The sequence below is a fragment of the Calliphora vicina genome, chromosome 1 (genome assembly GCF_958450345.1).
Source record: "Calliphora vicina chromosome 1, idCalVici1.1, whole genome shotgun sequence".
Classification (NCBI taxonomy): Eukaryota; Metazoa; Arthropoda; class Insecta; order Diptera; family Calliphoridae; genus Calliphora; species Calliphora vicina.
The window spans coordinates 130,468,026-130,487,732 of NC_088780.1; positions in this window are offsets into that span (position 1 = coordinate 130,468,026).

A 19,707-nucleotide genomic window follows, 5' to 3' on the forward strand; every position below is an offset into this window, starting at 1 on the left:
TGTTCCCCAGTTTTAGAAGTGGTTGCTAAAAGCGAACTATAACCCATTATGGAGCGATCATAAACAAATTAAGCATTTCTGTGTATATAAATCTTATTTTAGTTAAATTATGTCCCGATATTAACCCTTTGACGACGAATGGGACACATAAGTCATTACGGCAACAATTTTCATTGGATTTTAATCTAAGCGGTGTTGTTCGATAAAAAACAAATGTGTTGTTTCGTGTTAATACTAAGGTTATGTTCTCAAAGTCAGAAATTCGTATTTTTCAAAGGTAAAAATAAAGGATCTTTTCTTTAAATTTTTTTTTATTTTATTTAATATTTTATAATTGATAAACACAAAATATTCATGTAAAATTATGAGACCCTGTATATGATTCATAAAATCTAAATCAAAATCGAACTTATTTCTGATAAAATTCAAAACATTTTTTTGTTCCAGTAAAGCACTTTTATTTTTGTCCTTACTCCTCCATTCTATCTTGTTTGATGTTTAATGTCCAGCTACAGCCATCAAAAAACAGACGATCATAAAATCTGATCTGCGATTTATCATAAGTTTATATAATAATATTGGATTCTTGGAAATGTTATCGAAATATAAAATTTTTCAGGTCTGCTGTCATATCTTGAACCACGGATTCGCCAATGTCAACCTCTATCTGCGTTTTTGCCTGTGTATATATCAGTTTTATATAAATAACCAATTTAAACTCGTAACTACACCCAAGCTTATGGGTTCGTCTTTCATATACTGCGGCCCTTAAATCTCTCAAACTGTATTATTAAACACTTCTAAAATATCTATGGATATAAAACCTGCCCGTATATGCAATCAGGGTCGGTATAAACTTTCGAAACGTAATTTTGATTATCTTTTTTCCTCTGAAGTTTAATTAAAAATTCTTTAGCAGCTTTAGGTTTGGGAACACCTTTTGCCATTGTTCGATTTTATTGGTTTTGCAATGTAAATAAAGCAGTATTCTACTTTTTTAAACGAAAAAAGCTTTTAATTGTTCAATGCATTTGTTCCCAAATGTTTACCTTTGACGACGAATGGGACACATATGTGCCATGGTTTTTCTCGTAGAAGGAGTAATAATTTTTAAATTTTGTCAACACTTTAGTCTCAATGTCGCCTATCCGAGTAAGAATCCGCAACAAATTTTAAGAATTTCCAGCGGAAAATTCTTCGTCGTCAAAGGGTTAATACTTATAAAATATTACTGAATGTTAAATGGACTTCCGGAAGTAGCTCTTATATGAATATGATCACTCATATACTTATGGTCATAATTATCATATATTAACAATCATCCTGTAATAAAAGATACTGTATACTGAAAAATCATTGAATTATGTGTAGATTATACATGCCCTTAAAAATAGAATGGCTTTGGAAGTACCTTATTTTGTTATTTACTAGCTAAAACTAAGAGCTGAACAATTTTATTTAAATGATGTTTTTAAATGTATGAACTGTGCATTATGTTTTAAAGAAAGTTATAAACATTTGTCCCACAACTATTTTCAACAAAAAAATGCAGGTGAAATACATAATAGTTTTTGCTTAAAAGTCAAATCGGAAAACCCTCCTGTACTTACACAATTTCAAAACTTTCAAAAGGCCTTAAACTTTGCATTGATTTGTTTTTAATACTAGAGAATAAAATAACACCCATCCAAAGCATATTTATTTCATGAGAGCAGGTCTAATGTGTATTATATTATACATTGTGACAGAAAATACGTTCATGATACAATTTATAGCTGAGTTATTTTGTGTATATGTACTAACTTTTAAACACATGTTCATGTTGTTTTAGAATTTATATAATTGCAGGCCATAGATAATTGTTTGTTATACTGGAGTTGCATACATGCATAGTATGTTGGCCCTTAATTTACACATTTTGGATTTTGATTTGAATCATTTTAAGTTTTATAAATTTCTATTCAAAAAATAGTTTAACTAATCTTTGGGATTTGAAAGCATATATTTGATTTATATAATTTTTATACCCTACACCACCATAGTGGGGAGGGTATAATGAGTTTGTGCAGATGTTTGTAACGCCTAAAAATAGTAGTCTATCACCTTAACTTAATAGTAGTCTAATACCTTAAAGTATACCGATCGACTTAGAATTACTTTCTGAGTCGATTAAACGATGTCCGTCCGTCTGGCTGGCTGTCCATGTAAACCTTGTGTGCAGAGTACAGGTCGCAATTTTGAAGATACTTCGATAAAATTTGGTAAATATTATTTCTTCGGCCCAAGGACCAAGCCTGTTGAAACTGGCTGAAATCGGTCCATTATTTCACCTAGCCCCCATACAAATGTCCTCCCGAAATTGTTTAATTTATGTTTAATTTATATATGTATCTCCATAAATTCCGCTCCAAATAAGTTTTATATACACAAAATTCATGTCACCAAATTTTGTTACGATCGGTCGATAATTAGTCATAGCTTCCATATAGACCCTCTTTCGAAAATCACTTTAACGTTCATAAATCGCTTTGGTACGTTGGTATACACACAAGATTCAACATAGGTAACTTTAATTTAGACATAAATCATACGACCTAATTTCATGGTGATCGGTACATAATCACTCAAAAATATAAATTTATTGAAATTTTAAAAGAAAAATGTGTTTGCTCTTTTACTTAGTGTAGAGTATTATATGGTCGGGCTTGACCGACCATACTTTCTTACTTGTTTTTTTTTTGATATCAAATTTTTAGATGACCAAAAAAAATTTAAGAGCTTTGGTGCACTGAAGCTCCAAAAAGCTGAATAGAGACCATCTTATTTAGCTTTTTTGGACTATGTGTTTTGCTAATATTTAAAATGGATTTTAAATTTCCTTAACCAATTTCTATTTCAGTAACTTAATGTAGATATTTAGTCAATGTAATTTATAAAAATAATTTTTAAAAAAGTATAAGATTTGAATAAAATTTGGAGTTTTGCGATATTTACTAAAAATATTTAACAAATTTTTTATTTTTTTTTTGGTTACGACATGATGTTATTTTGTAGACATATTACGAATTCAATCTTATGCATGTTAAATCATTACACATTAAACATATTTTCTAATGTTTTTCAGTTTTTAGTTTTTTTTTCTTTTGCAGCCCTGTTTAAAGTATTTGCTTCAAAATTGCATTTGTCTCAATTTATGAACATATAGTATACTTCAATTTTTTTATTAGGAAGTAACTATTTAGATTTCTATACCAAATATTTGATCTTCAAAGCAAAAGAAACAAATTACAGGATATATTAAAAATAAACAATAATTGCTTTAAAGCTGTGTTAAACAAACAAAAATAAAGTAGCTATAAAGCTAAAAAAAAAATAAAAAAGAAAAACAAATACATATAATAAATATAGAAAAATAAATGTTTATTTAAAAATGTTAATCTGTATGTAGAAAAGTAATGTCGCTCATTTGCTGCAACGTCGTCATAACTCAAAAAATTAAATTTTTCAGGAGACGCATTTTTTAGTTTTTAAACCAATACATATATAATTTTTTAATTTTTTTAATGAAAATAACAGACACATAACAACATACATACATATGTCACATTTCTAGATAACACCGTACGACACTCAATATTAAACACGAACCGGATGATATACGTCTGAAACAATAAATTAAATGGAGAAAAACTGCGTTTTCAGTTTTTCATTTCGTGATCCTTTTAAAAGGACTTCAAATTTTCAGAGGAGTACATTTTTAAAAAAATGTTTTAAATACTTCTGATCATTCTACTATGTCATATTTGGTGTCAAATGATCAAGAAAAGTTGTAAAATATTTCGTATTATTTTTATTTTATCCGGTCAGGATGAAAAGATGTCAAAAATGTCCTTTCAAATATTTATCCTTGAATATCCTTTTAGATTTCCAATAATTTTTTTTAAAAAAAAATTTAGTTAAAGATCCAAATATTGAGTACAACATGCCAAAATTTCATCGTTCTATCTTAACTACTTAAGTGTTAAAAAATATTTTAAATTTTAATTATTTGATTTTTTATATTTTACTAGTTGACCCGGTACCATTTAATAATGTTAGTTCTTATTTATTTGCAGATAAAATATCTAAATTTGTACTGCATACTTTAGGGAGCTTTTTTATTATAGTTGACTGGACTAAAAAACAAAAAAATTTCCGAGTTTTACCCGGAACTTCTGAATTTTTTTTCTTTACAACCATTTCCGGAAAATTTCGAATCGAATAAAAAAAAAGCCAAATCACTCCACCCGTTCTCACAAAATCCGTAGTGAAAAGCAACGAAGAAGACTTTTTATTAAACAAGTAAAATGTTATAGTCGAGCACGCCCGACCTTATGATACCCTACACCGGGTATATTATTATAAAGAGTTTTCTTTTGATATGAAACTTATTTGTGTTGAATCTTATTTGAATACACACATTTTCGGTAGTGGGCCTTATATGGGAGCTATGACTAATTATGGACCAATCGTCAATTACGAATATATGATACATATTTGTGTTGAATTTTGTTTGGATACTGACATATTTCAGAGATTTATGGATATTAATGACATTTTCGAGAATGTTGCTTATATGGGAGCTATGGAATATTGTTTACCAATCTTCACGAAATTTGATCGTGAGAGTTCGGCATAAATAAAACTTAATTTGGTTTGAATATGTTTATAATTATGATATTTATGAGAGCTTAACTATTTTCAAATAGGCCAATTATATGGGGGGCTACGATAAATAATGGACTGATTCTAATCAAATTCAATAGCCTTTGGCCTTGGGGCAATATAAAGGTTTGTGCCAAATTTTGTCGAATTATCTTTAAACCTGCGACCTCTAGTTTGATTACAAGGTTTACATGGATGGACGGACAGACAGACGGTCATCGCTTAGTCGACTCGGAAAGTGATTCTGAGCAGGGACAATATTTTTGTATGTTGCAAACAACAGCCCTAACCCATTATATCTCCCCCACTATGGTGGTGTAGTTTATAAACATGCACTTTTCTTAATAAAACTTTTTTGACATTTAGTATAGAATATTTCGGACTTTATAACACACTATTTTTTTAAAAGGAATTTATTGGCAATCTTAAAGGATAAACATTTTAAAGTACATTTTTGACATCTTTTGATCCTTACAGGATAAAATAAAGATAATACAAAATATTTTACAACTCTTCTTGTTCTTTTGACATACAACTTGTCATTGTTTGAATAGCAGGAGTATTTTTAAATATTTTTTGAAAAATGTACTTCTTTGTAACTTTGAAGTCCTTAAAAAAGGACACATGGTCACGAAATGAATAACTAAAAACACAGTTTTTCTGCATTAAATTTATAGTTTCGTGTCTAGTGAATTTTTTCTCTATTTGTCGGACGGTGTAACTTAACGATGCATCGTTAACACCTCCCGCTATTGGTTTACAAGTTACAGGCATCGCAAAACTAAAATAATACGTTATTCCAATAGAATAACAATAGAGTAGGAAATTAGAACCAAATGCTTCTATTGCGATGGTGCGTGCAATTTTAGCAGCTAGCTACACCATTTCCAATTGTATTTCAGAAATTTCTTGCAATATTCCAGATTTTTCTAATTGAATTTCAGAAATTTCCAATAGAGATTCAGAATATTCCAATTATAATTCAGAATTTTCGAATTGCATTTCAGAATATTCCAATTATATTTCAGAATTTCAAAATTCCGGAAATACAATTAGAAATTTCTGAAATACAAATGGAAACTTCTGAAATATAATTCGAATTTTCTGAAATACAATTCTGAAATTAATGGGAATATTCTGAAATTCAATTGGAAATTTCAAAAATATAATTAGAAATTTCTGAAATTTAATTGTAAATTTCTGAAATACAATTAGAAACTTCTGAAGTGCAATTGCAAATAGTGTTGTTCACAAGACTTTGTCAGTTTCTAAAACAACTTGTTTACTATGCAATGGTTCTATTTGGGTTTTTTGAGTTATGACGTTGTTGCAGCAAATGAGCGGTATAAATTTCTAACTTTAGGTACTGGCAAATTTAAATAAATGTTAAAATGTATCACAAAAAGTTAAAAGAAAGAATATTGTAATTACAGAAGTTTAATTAAGTATTATTAGATAGAGCAAATAAAAAAAAATTGTTTTTAAATAATTTTTAATAAAGTTGTTGTTTTTTTAAAAAAGTGAGTGTTAAAATTTGACTTACAACATAATCAAAACTTTTTGTTAAGTTTTTAATTTATTTGACATATGTATATATAATCTGTTATTCACCTGATGCCAAAATGTCAAGTTAAATTTTTATTTTATTTGTCATAAATAAAAAGATTTGACAAAAATGTTTTCTTTGTGGTTGTTTGTTTTTTAAATCTGTAATTGATTAAAAGAAAAACACAGCTGGCAGGCATTTAAGTACAAATGCATATATGTACTTACATATTTATGTGTGTAAATAAGAAAGTACTTTTAAGTATTTGCAAGGAATCAAATTAATTTGGTTTTATTTTTGATATACAAAAATAAAACCAAAAATGTTAAATGTTTATGTTAATGACATAAATGTTTAATTTTACCTCATGTCACTATTTGAGAATTTAATTTATTCATACTGAAACCAAACTGTTGCCAAATAATTGAAAGTTATAAACAGACATTCATAAAGGCTTCAGAACAAATGTATACAAAATAGTAAAACTAAATTAATTTACTATGTATAGACTTTAAATTTCAATTTTATATTTAACTAACCACTCAAACACCTGTAGTAATACTGATACCAACAGTCATTATAACAACCTGCAGGTATATGTTTTCAAATTATTATTTTTCCGTTTCCTTATGACAACAATGCAAATAAATAAAACCAGTTATTTTTATACTTAAACTTTTAGAGGGCAGTAAACGTTAACATTTTTTTCCAAATAAGCTCTTAAAACGCCATCTGAAAAGTGGAGTACCGAAAATATTGTAAAATATTTTATGCCAGTCGTGAACCATAAAAACATAATTGAATGAATTTAGAAAAAAGTACTCGACTGCTTGTGCCAGACATTTTGCCAATAGAAATGAAAGAGAATATATTTTGCTTATTTTATACAAGGCTAAAAACTGTAACAGCAAGGAAATTTAAAATATATTATAAAATTTAATATGAAGTTGCAAGTTTTTTTTGTACGCCAATAACTTTGTAATTCCATTTAAGTGTTAATGACAAAATTTTATATTAAAAAAAAATAAAATAGAAGGCTGTTCATGTTGTTATATTTTGGATATAAAATGTTTATTTTAAGCTTGATTACTTATCGCCTGCAAGATTGGTAATAAACAGGGTTTAATTTAAAATGTTTTAATTTTAGTGAATAATTTGGAAATTTGTCCTATTAATAGGGGTTTGTTTCTGAAAATTATATTATAGCTAGAGTTAGTGGGTATTTTTCATTAGAACTAAATTTAAATTTAAAACTATTGAAAACTTACTAAAACAGTTTGTCCCAATTTAGGCTTAGAACAAATCATAGACAGGCAAAGATTTAGCTAATGTTAAGCTAGGTTCTCTGTTCGTAGTACACAGAAAAAAGTTTCAACATAAATATTATGATTATATTTCATTGATTTCAATTCATAACATTTATAAATAATTTCTTAAATAATAAGATTTTTTCATATTTTATGTTTTCAAATTAAATTTAAAAATATAATATCAATTTCATTTATATTTTTTTGTTTTTGAAAAATGTTTGAAATTTTTCTTGGAAATTTTTTTATTTATTTTTAAGATTTTCAGCTACAAAATGAGCAAATATGGGCGAAATTTATAAAAAATTTTTAAGGGAATGATAAACATATGTTTATGGATATTTTAATATGTTTAATGATAATTTTTAAGTTTCAGATATTGTTGATTCATCTTAAAATATGGATACTAAGCTAATAATTTTAAATTAATTAATTAGGTCATGCAATTATAATGCAATTCATTATAAAATATTATCAAATTTATGCAAAAAAAGCAAAAATTTCCGTCATGAACCATTTTATAATATTTATGAACGAGAGACTTGTACAGAGACTTTTTTGGTGATACTTTTCGTGCAATTATTGAATTTATGTAAATTTTTATGTTTTTAACGAAAATGTTTGTAGTTTTTTATGTTGATTTCTAGTTTATAAGATTTTTTATAAAATGAATTAAAAAAAAGGTTTAAATATGTATTGAAAAGTGACCATAAATTGCTAGTTTATATGATGAGTATGTCTGTACGGAGACTTAATTGATTCAGCGTATAATGATAACAAAACATGAAAATAACAAATTTATTTTTCGTCACAAGTAATGATTAGGTGATAAATGATTTTCCTTTATAGCGTTCAAGTAGCATTTCAGACATGCAATATCGTCTTTCAATGTCTCTCGGCTTCAACTCATATGGTACTCAATTTCTTTTGGATGAATTCTGGTGCTCTCAAACGTTAATTTAGCAAGTTTTTGTTGAGTTAGACAACAATTTGTATAGAGTAATGCCTCAAATTCTTAGTCTTTGTTTGGTGGCCTGGACGATCTTTGTCTTCCATGTCAAAATTACCACTTCTGCACCATACAAACTATCTCTCGCACGATGGAACACATTCACCATAAGCTTCAGTGAAAAATGCGTATGTTTCAGCGATACTTTTTATATCCTAAACCACCAAAATGGGGAGGGTATTAGGCGTTTGTGCAGATGTTTGTAACGCCTAAATCGCTTTCTGAGTCGATGAAACGATGTCCGTCCGTCTGGCTGGCTGACCATGTAAACCTAGTGCGCAGAGTACAGGTAGCAATTTCGAAGATATTTCGATCAAATTTGGTACATATTATTTCTTCGGCCCAAGGATGAAGCCTATTGAAAACGGCAGAATCGGTCCATTTTTTCACCTGGCCCCCATACAAATGTCCTCCCGTAATTGGACTTTATCGGTCATAAATGTTTAATTTATATAGGTATCTTCACAGATTTTTAGTTTAATATATACGGAATTCATGTCACCAAGTTTTATTACGATCGGTTCATAATTATTCATAGCTTTCACAGCAATTTCATTTAAGTATTTTTTATTTTAAAATATTTTTTCACGTGAAATCGAACAGAGGTCCGAGTTTTAATATTTTTATTTTTTATAGTTTCTTCCCTTTATCTTCATTGGTTGGATTTGAAAAATTTCTCCCCAACAATTACTACGCACCTTGTTTCTTTTTCCAATCAACTCCACAAACTTCATTTCAATCATATACATATTTATTTTGAAACTTCCAAAATGTAGCAACACACTAAACACAAACGCTTTTGTACAGTTCGCAACCACCTCCATCAATAATAAATAAAATAAAAAAATCTTATAAAAACTTTTACTACAAGTAAATATTTACGCACTGCATACTTATTGGCTGTTGTTTGTTACTTTTATTCAAATAAAATCAAAAGCAAATAAAAAAAGTTATTAGATACGTGCGCTTCATAAAAGTTTACGGAAATGCTACATAATAAACCAAGGCACGGAGAGAGAAGGGGAAATATTAAAACTTGCGATCGTTATTTCAATATACACATAAAGTAAAATCCCGTTTTAATTTAAATAATTTCCTTCGTTTTTAGGTATTAACTCAAAACGCATAAAAATCAACTGTAACTGTGAAATAAACATGCATAGAATTATGTGTGTATTTAAATTTTATGTAGATATTTAAAATATACAATAAAGTGGAGATAATACCATTTGAAACTATGTTAAAAAGTTTTCCATCCAACGTTTAAATTATTTTTTGTTTAGGATTACTAGTTAATGTATTGTGGAACAAATTGCAATATAATAAAATGGTTTGAAATCACTTTATAGGTATTTGTTCAAACTACCAGGGAAATAATGGCTGATAAATATAGTAAGGAAAAAATATCCAGTTTATGTTTAGATTTTTTCAGAATTATTAGGGATTTAGCCTTACGAAATTTTTACATATATTCAATGCCTTTACCCAGAATAAAATTGTTAAATAAAATAATTTGTTGACAAATAGTTTTGATTTTAGATTAAATAACACGCTAGACTATTTATGTTACATTATTTTATTCAATTAAGTTTATTGGCCCATAATCATAGTCAGAAATAAAGTATATTTTAAGAGAAATAAAGTCGTCTTTACTTAAGAGTGGACTTTAGGTCTACCATATAAAATATACTTTTGACGTTAAAGTCCACTGTAAATATAAAACCAGCTGAAGCTGTTTTGAACTCATTTAACAACAGCATCAGCTGTTCTTCACCAAGTAAAAAAGTTCGACACAAAGTTAAAAATGTTTATGTTACAAGATATTGTCAGAGATTTTGCAATTATTGAACAGTTATCAATAAAATTAGAACCAAAATATCCTAATTATGATATTAATCTTATTTTTTCCATTTTTCCACCACAATTTGCTTTTTTTCTTTAGATTTGGCTGTTACTTTTATTGTTTACCTTTTATGTTTTTTTTTTTAATTTTCTATGTCAGCTGTTCAGTGGTACCACTTGTCTATATTTTTTTGTAAATTGTATGAAAACATTTTGTACATTTGTCGGTCGGTTCAATTCAATTTTATAGTTGCAAAATAATTAAAAGCTGGTTTTTATTTTATAGTTGTTTTTAAAAAGAACCGACTTTAGTGTTTGACTATGATTATCGGCCATTATGTTCTAATATTCTTGCAAAATATTTTACTTGTATTTCGACGTATGAAAATATTCAATTGTTCAAATTTACATTTGTATGGTGGCTAGCAGAGTATCCAAAACGTATGAAAATATTCAATTGTTCAAATTTACATATTCCACATACGCACTGCTGCATTTAAAATATTTACTTAATATGACCAAATAAGTATGCAGCATTTTTAATGAAGAAGATATGTTCGTATAAAAGATTTATATTCCCTAGGGGAAAAGGAACTAACACCAGTGACAGTTCCAAAGTGGTAGGGACCGGTTCCAATTCTAACACTTTACATGAAGGGGACCTGTCACTTTAACATGAGGATGTCCTAGGAGGGGGTTAATTGACACCTTTTTGACACTTTGTGACAGGTCTCTGAACTTACCTAAATGGACTATTCAATTTCGGTTAATACAAGACCTGTCTCATATATTGTCCCAAGTGAACAAGTCGCTGAACTAACCTAAGCGCACTTATTCAATGTCGGTTCAACGTATTTTAATAATATTTGGTAAAAAAAAGTTCAAACTATTTTAATCCTATTTGGTGACCAGTTTCATAATAAACTGAACCGGTTCATTTGCGTTCATTATGTGACCTATCACAATGATCCGAAAAGATGTGATTTCACCACTTTCTAGACCAACATCATTGCCATATAAAGAGATTGAACATAACACCCACAAAACCCAGTCACAGGACTAATTTTGTGTCAGTTACCTTTCCTCAGTAGTAACTACACTTCAAACACTTTAACACTAGTTAAGTGATATGTCTTGTTGACCTATCATAATTCGTTCCTTTTGGTAATAATTTTGTATTAACTGGTCACAGGACAAGTGCTCTTAGAACAATTGACACAAATTTCCCGCAGGGTTGAAATAGAATTTAACATATCGAGCCCTAACCGCAAAAATAACGTAAGCGCCATTTTTTCAAAATTGACTTTTTAATGAAAATCGATAGAAAAGTGTCGTGCGCACCCGAAATAATAAAAATGAAGTGTTTATATATACAGAGATACCGCAAATTCAATTATATCGTAAGCGCCACTCACCTTTTTGCTTTACCGCAAAAATAACATAAGCGCCATAAAAGCAATAAGTGAAAGGAAGAGTATCCGAAAAACTAAAGAGAAAATCAAAATAAATTATAATACAATTAACGGGAAAATTTGTTTTTGTTCACTCTCACCAATTTTATAATTTGTTTGATCTTGTTTTGTTTTCTTGTTTATGAAATATGCAATTGGATTACATCAACCGTGCGGAGTGGAGTTCGAGATCCAGTCATATTGTTTAGTAATTTGGCTTATTGAAAATTAAGTTCGCAGAAATTATAGTTTTTGTTCTTTATTATTAATTTGAAACCTATAAACATATTGTTTTCTGCACTGATTTAGTTAGTAAAATGTGTTCCGTTGAGTTTTTTTTGTCAAAGGTTTTTTATGTTATTAACTTTTTTTTAAAATTATTTAAGGTTTTCGAAATGTCACTTGTGCCTTACAGTGACACAGAAAACGAGTCCAATATTGATAATGACGCCATCGAAGAAGAAACATGTGTTGGAAAACGGGGCTATAAAAAACAAAAAAAAACAACGTACATATAGTGCTCAAAAATTTCTTCAACCAAATCCTTGTCTTAACAAAAAATGTGGAAATGATTGTGTATCAAAATTTTCTGAAGTAGATCGCCAGGCACTTCGCGAACATTATTGGGGCATGAGTAAAACAAGACAGCGAGCTTGTACTGTATGGGCTCCTAGTGTGTGGCCTACAGTTATTCGAAGTGCAAGAACAAACCCTTACTGTTATGAGTGTATATCGTTAAAGCACTCTGATTTTCTAAACTAGAAAATGTTTTCTGATCTGCTTCTTTCAAAAAAAATAAAATTAAAATTAGGCACGATGCGGTCTGCAATTTTTGATACAACTATGATTACAATTAAGTACGGCTATTTTGATAATAGCGAGGAAAAGACTATTAACATTGATTTAAATACTTATACGGTCCGTGGACCTCCTCCTCTATACAGCACAGAATTAAAAATTGTCTCATATAAATTCAACGATCTAAAAGCTCTTTGCAATAAAAATAGTATTCCTCAAAGTTTTCATAACGAATATATTGGCCTAAAACATTCCCAAAATATTAAAGACGCCTTAAACGAAACAGATGAAGAAGATGTGCCTTAATTCCCTAAGCACCTACTATATTAGGTTAAAAATTTATAATAAACTACATACTTTAAGAAAATAAATTTTTTCGAAATTTAAGACAATAGTTTTTCTTTGTAAAGCATTTATCGTATGCGCCACTTTTTAGTCTCAGCTGCCTTTAATAGTGGCGGTAAAAATAACGTAAGCGCCAAAACAAATTTGTTGCTAACAAAATTAACTTAAAAATGCATTTATCGTATATATGAGACCATTAATAGACTACATTTTAATTTTCAAAGAAATCCTTCGCACAACTTTAAAAAAAACGAAAAAAACTCTCTCCTTTAAAATTTGATTTTTGGCGCTTACGTTATTTTCGCGGCTAGGGCTCGATATGGCGTTTTCTTTTCTGCCACAAAATGTTGCCAACATATTTCGTACATTTATTAAAGGTTACTCATACCCTCTTGATCTGTTACATTTTTAACGATCACACTAGAACAAAAACCATTACTAAATATTGTAAAAATATACATTTTGGAAAATTCATGAAAGAAAAGAAACCACCATTAGTCTGTAATAATTTTTTCAACAACAATTTCTTGTTAATAACCACAGTTAGATGAAGTACGTCTGCGAGACGTAGGCCTCTTCAATTTTGTGCTATTACTCTAACATTTGTTAACGTACAACTTCCTCACGCTCAATTATCTCAGGTGTTAGCAGAAGCTTGTTGGTGGTGATTGTGTTGGGGCTGTGAGTTATTTTGTTTTTGTGAAATAAACAAAAATAAACACAAGATACGTCTTGGAATGCAAATCACTGTACGACCCAATTTCAGGCTACGATATTTTTTTTGTTACACAAAATAATTTTGGAAACTGTCCAATGGACCAATGCCGAAATTTCCAGGCTAATTTAATTTAATTTATATTATTATTATTATTTTATCTTTAAAGATGCTTTTATTTTAAAATAAATTGAATAAATAAATGATTTCAACAAAAAAAATATCAATATTGTTTTCGGTGATATCCTTTAAATGGTATAAACTATCTTTAGATTACAAAAATATAAAGGTGTCTAATTAAGAATAAAGACAACTGATCTGGTTCCTCTATTAGCAAGTAACCAGACTAGATAGATTCAAAATTTAAAAATATTTTTGCTGGCCTAAAAAATTAAATTTTATCTAGTACAGACTTTCGAAACGAATCTGAAACTGAAAACTGACATTTTTCATTATTACTTTTAAAAATGTGTTTCAGAAAATTTAATTATTGTTTCTTAGCACGTTTTTACACTTCAAACAGAGTACCGCATATTTTCACCGTATTTTTAATGAGCTTTAAAAACTGGTTGACTTTTGTAAACAAGTTGAAATATTTGCTTTTATGATTACCAGTGTTTTATTCATGTTATTTGTTTGACTGATTTGCAAGGATTCCTTCAATACTTGTAAGGACAAAGAATAGTTTCGTGGAGCCTGACACTCTTTGTTTGACTAAGCACAGGCGTAGACTTCCTGGAAGCCTATGGGCACTACCGTTGAACTTTAAAGATTCATCCGATACCATCCCTTTTTCCTATCCTGCCATTATATCGCAATAATCTTATTAACCCTATTTCTCGACTAAGTCAGGTTGGTTCAATCACATGTAATGTACAATTGCGAAATAGTTGGAGATCAACCATTATATCAGTCAAAACTAAAATAAACATATTTAAGTCAAACGTTCTATCAGTTTTGTTTTATAACTGCGAAAGTTGGTTGACAACAACAGCACCAAACGTTATAAGCAACAATGAACTATATAGAAAGTGCAATATTGAGCCTATCCAAATTATTATTAAAAGAATAAAGTGGAAATTGATCGGTGACACTCTTAGAAATGATCCAGATGAAATAAGCCGCCAAGCCCTAGATTGGAATCCACAGCTTACAGACATTTAAAATAGCGGTATTTATGTCGGCAGACAGTATGAACATCTGTCAGTCGTGCCTCTATTAGTCAGTCAAGGCTGGAGCGTCTACCTGGTCCCTGCGCATAGAGAGTATAATGGTAATGAACAGGCGACAAATTAGTGACTTCTTCAATTCCAATGGAGATTATTAAAGGTAGTATCTTCAGACACATTCATCAAAAGCCTCAATTTCATATCTCTAAATCCGCTGAGAAACTTAAAATCTGTTCATATTCAACTAAGTTACTGGAATAAGGGTACGAAATATTTTGGAGTTGTTTGTAAAATTTCCAAAAAGTTTCTGGTTATACTTGAATTTTCTTTGTAGTTTGTTTGTCGTATAGTGTTATCAAACCAAATTTCAAATATTATTCTTCAAACTCCATAATCAGGTCTGTGCAGCTCTATGAATAATTTGGATGTTAAGAATAATTACAAAAAGGAAACAATGCATACGGTAGCTCTTTTGTTTTATTTAATAGTTTTTTATAAAATTATTCATTTAATTCACTTAGATCTTGGAATATTATTAATTAAAATAGTATAAAGTAATATAGGAAAACAACTTTAATTCGACTTTTCACTTTAATACAACTTTGCAACTTAAATACAACTTTTCACTTGGAATGCTGCTGGACTCCCCTCTATATTAAAAGTGTCTGTCTATCCAAACCATACTCGTCACTCGTCCGATTATAAAACATTCCAGAAAGTTCGTCCTTGTAATATGTCATAGTGTTGTCTCTTTCCCTCTCATAGTCGTCAATATTGGTCAGTTAATTCAAATAACAATTAACCCTTAATAAGGTCTGCCAGATCTAGTAGACTGACCAGGCTTCAATCCCACATAACAGTTTTTCTATAGCAAATTTTCTATCAAAAGATTTGTGAATAACAGTTTTTTCTAAAGACATTTTTCAGTATAACAGTTTATTCTGTGGAATATTGCCTGTATAACAGTTTTTTCTAAAAAAATAATTTTGACTGGTGTTTTGATATAAAATTGATTATGATTATTTCATTTTCTGTTGTGGCTATAACAGTTATTTTTATAAAAAAAATTTAGTATAAAAATTTTTTCTATCGAATAATTTGTGTATAACAGTTTTTTCTATCAAAAATTTGTGTCTACACTTTTTTCTCCAAAAAATTGTTTGTGTAACAGTTTATTCTTTGGATAATTTAATGTATAACAGTTTCTTCAGCTACTTGTATGAACAGTTATTCTCTATAACAGTTTATTATGTGGAAAATTGCCTGTATACAGTTATTTCTATAGACATTTTTTTTAACCCTCCGTCGGATGAGATGGGACCTGGGGACCTTTTTAATTTTCAAGCTGAAATTACTCCTTGATGGTCCATGGGAAGTATACCCGTCCCCCACATGTATTCCAAGGAAATTTTATAGAATCGTTTAAAAAAATCAAAGCGATCCGACCAATAGTTTAGTTTCTATTTAAATGTGTTTAAATCTGAAAAGGTGAAAAGGTCCCTGGGGACCTTTTTCATAAAATTCCCTAAAGATCCCTGTGTACCTTGTACTACTCAACCGGAGGGTTAATAGTTTTTTTCTATCGAAAATCTTGTGTATAACAGTTTTTTCTATCAAACGATTTTTGAATAACAGTTTTTCCTAAAGAAATTTTTCTGTATATCAGTTTGTTCTGTGGAATATTGTATGTATAACAGTTTTTTCTTTAAGATTTGTTTTTTATGACAGATTTTTTTTGAAGAAAATAGGCTATAAAGTTGAAGATTACCTGCATAACAGTTACTCTACATACAATTTTTTTGTGTTACACATTTTTTTCAGTTTCTGCTGTGGCTATAGCTGTTTTTTTTATCGGTCAATTTGTGTGTAAAAGTTTTTTCTAACAAATTGTTTTTCTACAGAAAATTGTTTGTATAACAGTTTTTTCTATAAAATTTGTTTTGTATGTTAGGTTTTTTGTATAGAAAATTGGCTGTATAACAGTTTTATAAGTGGAATATTACTTGCATATTCTATATAAAATTGTTTGAATAACAGTTTTTTCAGTTTCTGCTGTGGCAGTTTTTTCTATCGGTCTTTTTTTCCACAGAAAATTGTTTGTATAACAGTTTCTTATCTATACAAAACTGTTCGTGTATCAGTTTTTTCTATAGAATTTTGTCTGTATAACAGTTTCTGTTGTGTAAAATTACCTTTATACTAGTTATTTCTATACTAAATTGTTTGTATAACAGTTTTTCAATAACAAATATTGAGCTTAAAGTTATTTTCTATTGAACATTTTCTGTATAACAGTTCTATAGAAAATTGATAAGTATTTAAGAATTCAATAATTCTTCCGTATAAGAGATTTCTTTAATCATTTTATGTATATTGCAAGGGGATGGTTAGGCATTTGAAACAGATACAAAATGTTTCACACTTTGTTTTATTTAAATTTAAAAATAGGAATAGCCTAATATAAAAACCGTAGTAATGAACAAGCGGATTTTATTTTTCTTAGATAAGTCAATTGTATTATCCACACACTCTTCATATAAAAAGCTTAGTTTTTTCATCAAATTATGCCTTTTTCTATTTCATTTTCCTGCAGAAAAACAAATAAAAATTTTATGTAATTTCTATCTAAAAAAGAAACTAAATATTTTAGTTAAATTTCTTTGTAATAGAAAATACAAGCTGAGAAGGAACTCGGACATGGAATGTTCATGTCCGAAATATTTTCAAAACAAATATATGGCAACGCGCTTTATTTCTATTTTCTTTCGAATACAATAAAAAACAGCGTGTGGTTTTTTTAGATTTTTTCTTTTTACTCATTCAAAATCTACATTTTGGTGTCCAGCCAAATGTAGTCGGTTTTGTTCAAAGTTCAGGTCATTGTTTATTACTTGTGCTGCGTCAAAGTTTAGATATTTTTACAAATAAAACTTTAGTGTTTGGCCTAAGCAAACAGTAAAATGCGCTAACTTACCTCCCAAAAATAAATATGAATTTATCCAAAAATTAAAATTTCAAAATTTAGTACGTTCTAAACTAAAAACACAACTTATTAAAATAGAGTTTTTTCTAACTATTGTTCTACATTTGTCTAAATTCAAATGACTAGGTAGCTTAAGAATAGATTAGCTTTTTGAAAATTCAATACGTTTTACACTCGTTTCTTTTCCTACATTTTTTGCAGGAAAGTTAATTTGTGCACTCCTATTGAATTGAAGAAACCCTTCTATTAATTTCTTTCTTTTCATACAATAACAGAACAAACAAAACGTACATTATTTTTCAACAAACTGAACATTAAGTTGCCAAACCAAATCAATAGAAGTTTGCTCAGAGCTTATTTTGTAATCTCAAGACTATGAAATTGTTTCCACACCACATACATTCATACATTCATACATCAACTGAAAATGTTTCTCTTTTTCCCCTAGGACCAAGGAACATGCGAGTATGTGTTCTATTCATAAAAAGACAAATAAAACTTTTATTTATTTTTATTTGTTCCAAAGCTCTTTAACAAACTGGCTGACGAAAGGACAGACAGTTCAAATAGACAAAGTTTTAAGAAGTTGTGCATCTTTTATATTTATGTATTTTTAATATATTTTTTAGTTGAACTTTTTTCTCTTTTCCTAGATGAAAACAAAAATATTATAATCCTAAGATTATCCTTTACTGCATGTGTAGTGGTTCACAGTACAATATTAGAAGCAGAAATATAATATGTAGGTTTTAAGTAATTCATTAAGAACTTGTCTATAAATTGATAAAAGTCTTTGGGCTATAATAGATCGAAAGGTCATTTCAGTTATTTAAATGAATCTTCTCAAAAACAAAAATTAAGTGGCATCATTTTATAAGACATGGGTATAAGAATTTATTATTATGATAAAATTTGACATGAACAAGTTTTGTGAGAATCTAAATCTGTTTAACAAATTTTGTGAGGATCCATATATTGATTGTGAGTATACAAGATTCGGCTTAAGCTGGGTTTCCGCATACACCGTAATCGGCGCCGATAACGAAAACTGAAAATCGTTGGTGTTCGTCACCGTTTCGTTTCCTTTCGCTTCTGAATTGTTTTCGTTTCAGTTGGGTGCGTTGCGGCGTAAAACAGAAACGAAATTATTTTTTTAAGTTTTCAATTGGAAATTAACTAGAATTTCATTATTTTTGACAAAATCTATTATTTTTTTCTCTTCCAATAAAGAAAATTTATTTTTTTATTCATTTTGATTTGCTTTAAATTTGAAATAAAAAAATAATTAAAATAATTTCGTTACCACCTGTCTATACCTGACAAATTTTTATCATGATAAACTTCAAAATGGTTGTCTAGATAAAGAATTATCAGGTATAGTCTCCATTTATTAGTATTATTGCTTCGTTATGATAAAATTGTTAGTGCTTTTGCTTAGACAATTTTGTCTTGACAACAAATGTCATTTATTGTTATGATGAATATTTGTCAAGTATAGACAAGGGGACAACCTAATTGAGTTTGTTTTCGTTCCGGCCCCAAATGACAGGTTTTTCGTTACTGATCGGTGACGTTCCCAATTTTCGTTGCCGATTTCTGAAACGAACTTTTTTTCGGTGCAAATGTATGGAATTTCGTTTTCGGTGCCGATTACGGTGTATGCGGAAACGTAGCTTTACTTGTTTTATGTAAAATTGAAAAACACACTGATACAAAATAGAACGAAAAACCTTGCAGAGGTTCTATGTTTTTTTGGAGTCCATAGAGTACGGAAATACTTAAATTTTAAATTTAAACAATGTTTTAAAGCTAAATTTCCATAAAAAAATTTGATTTTA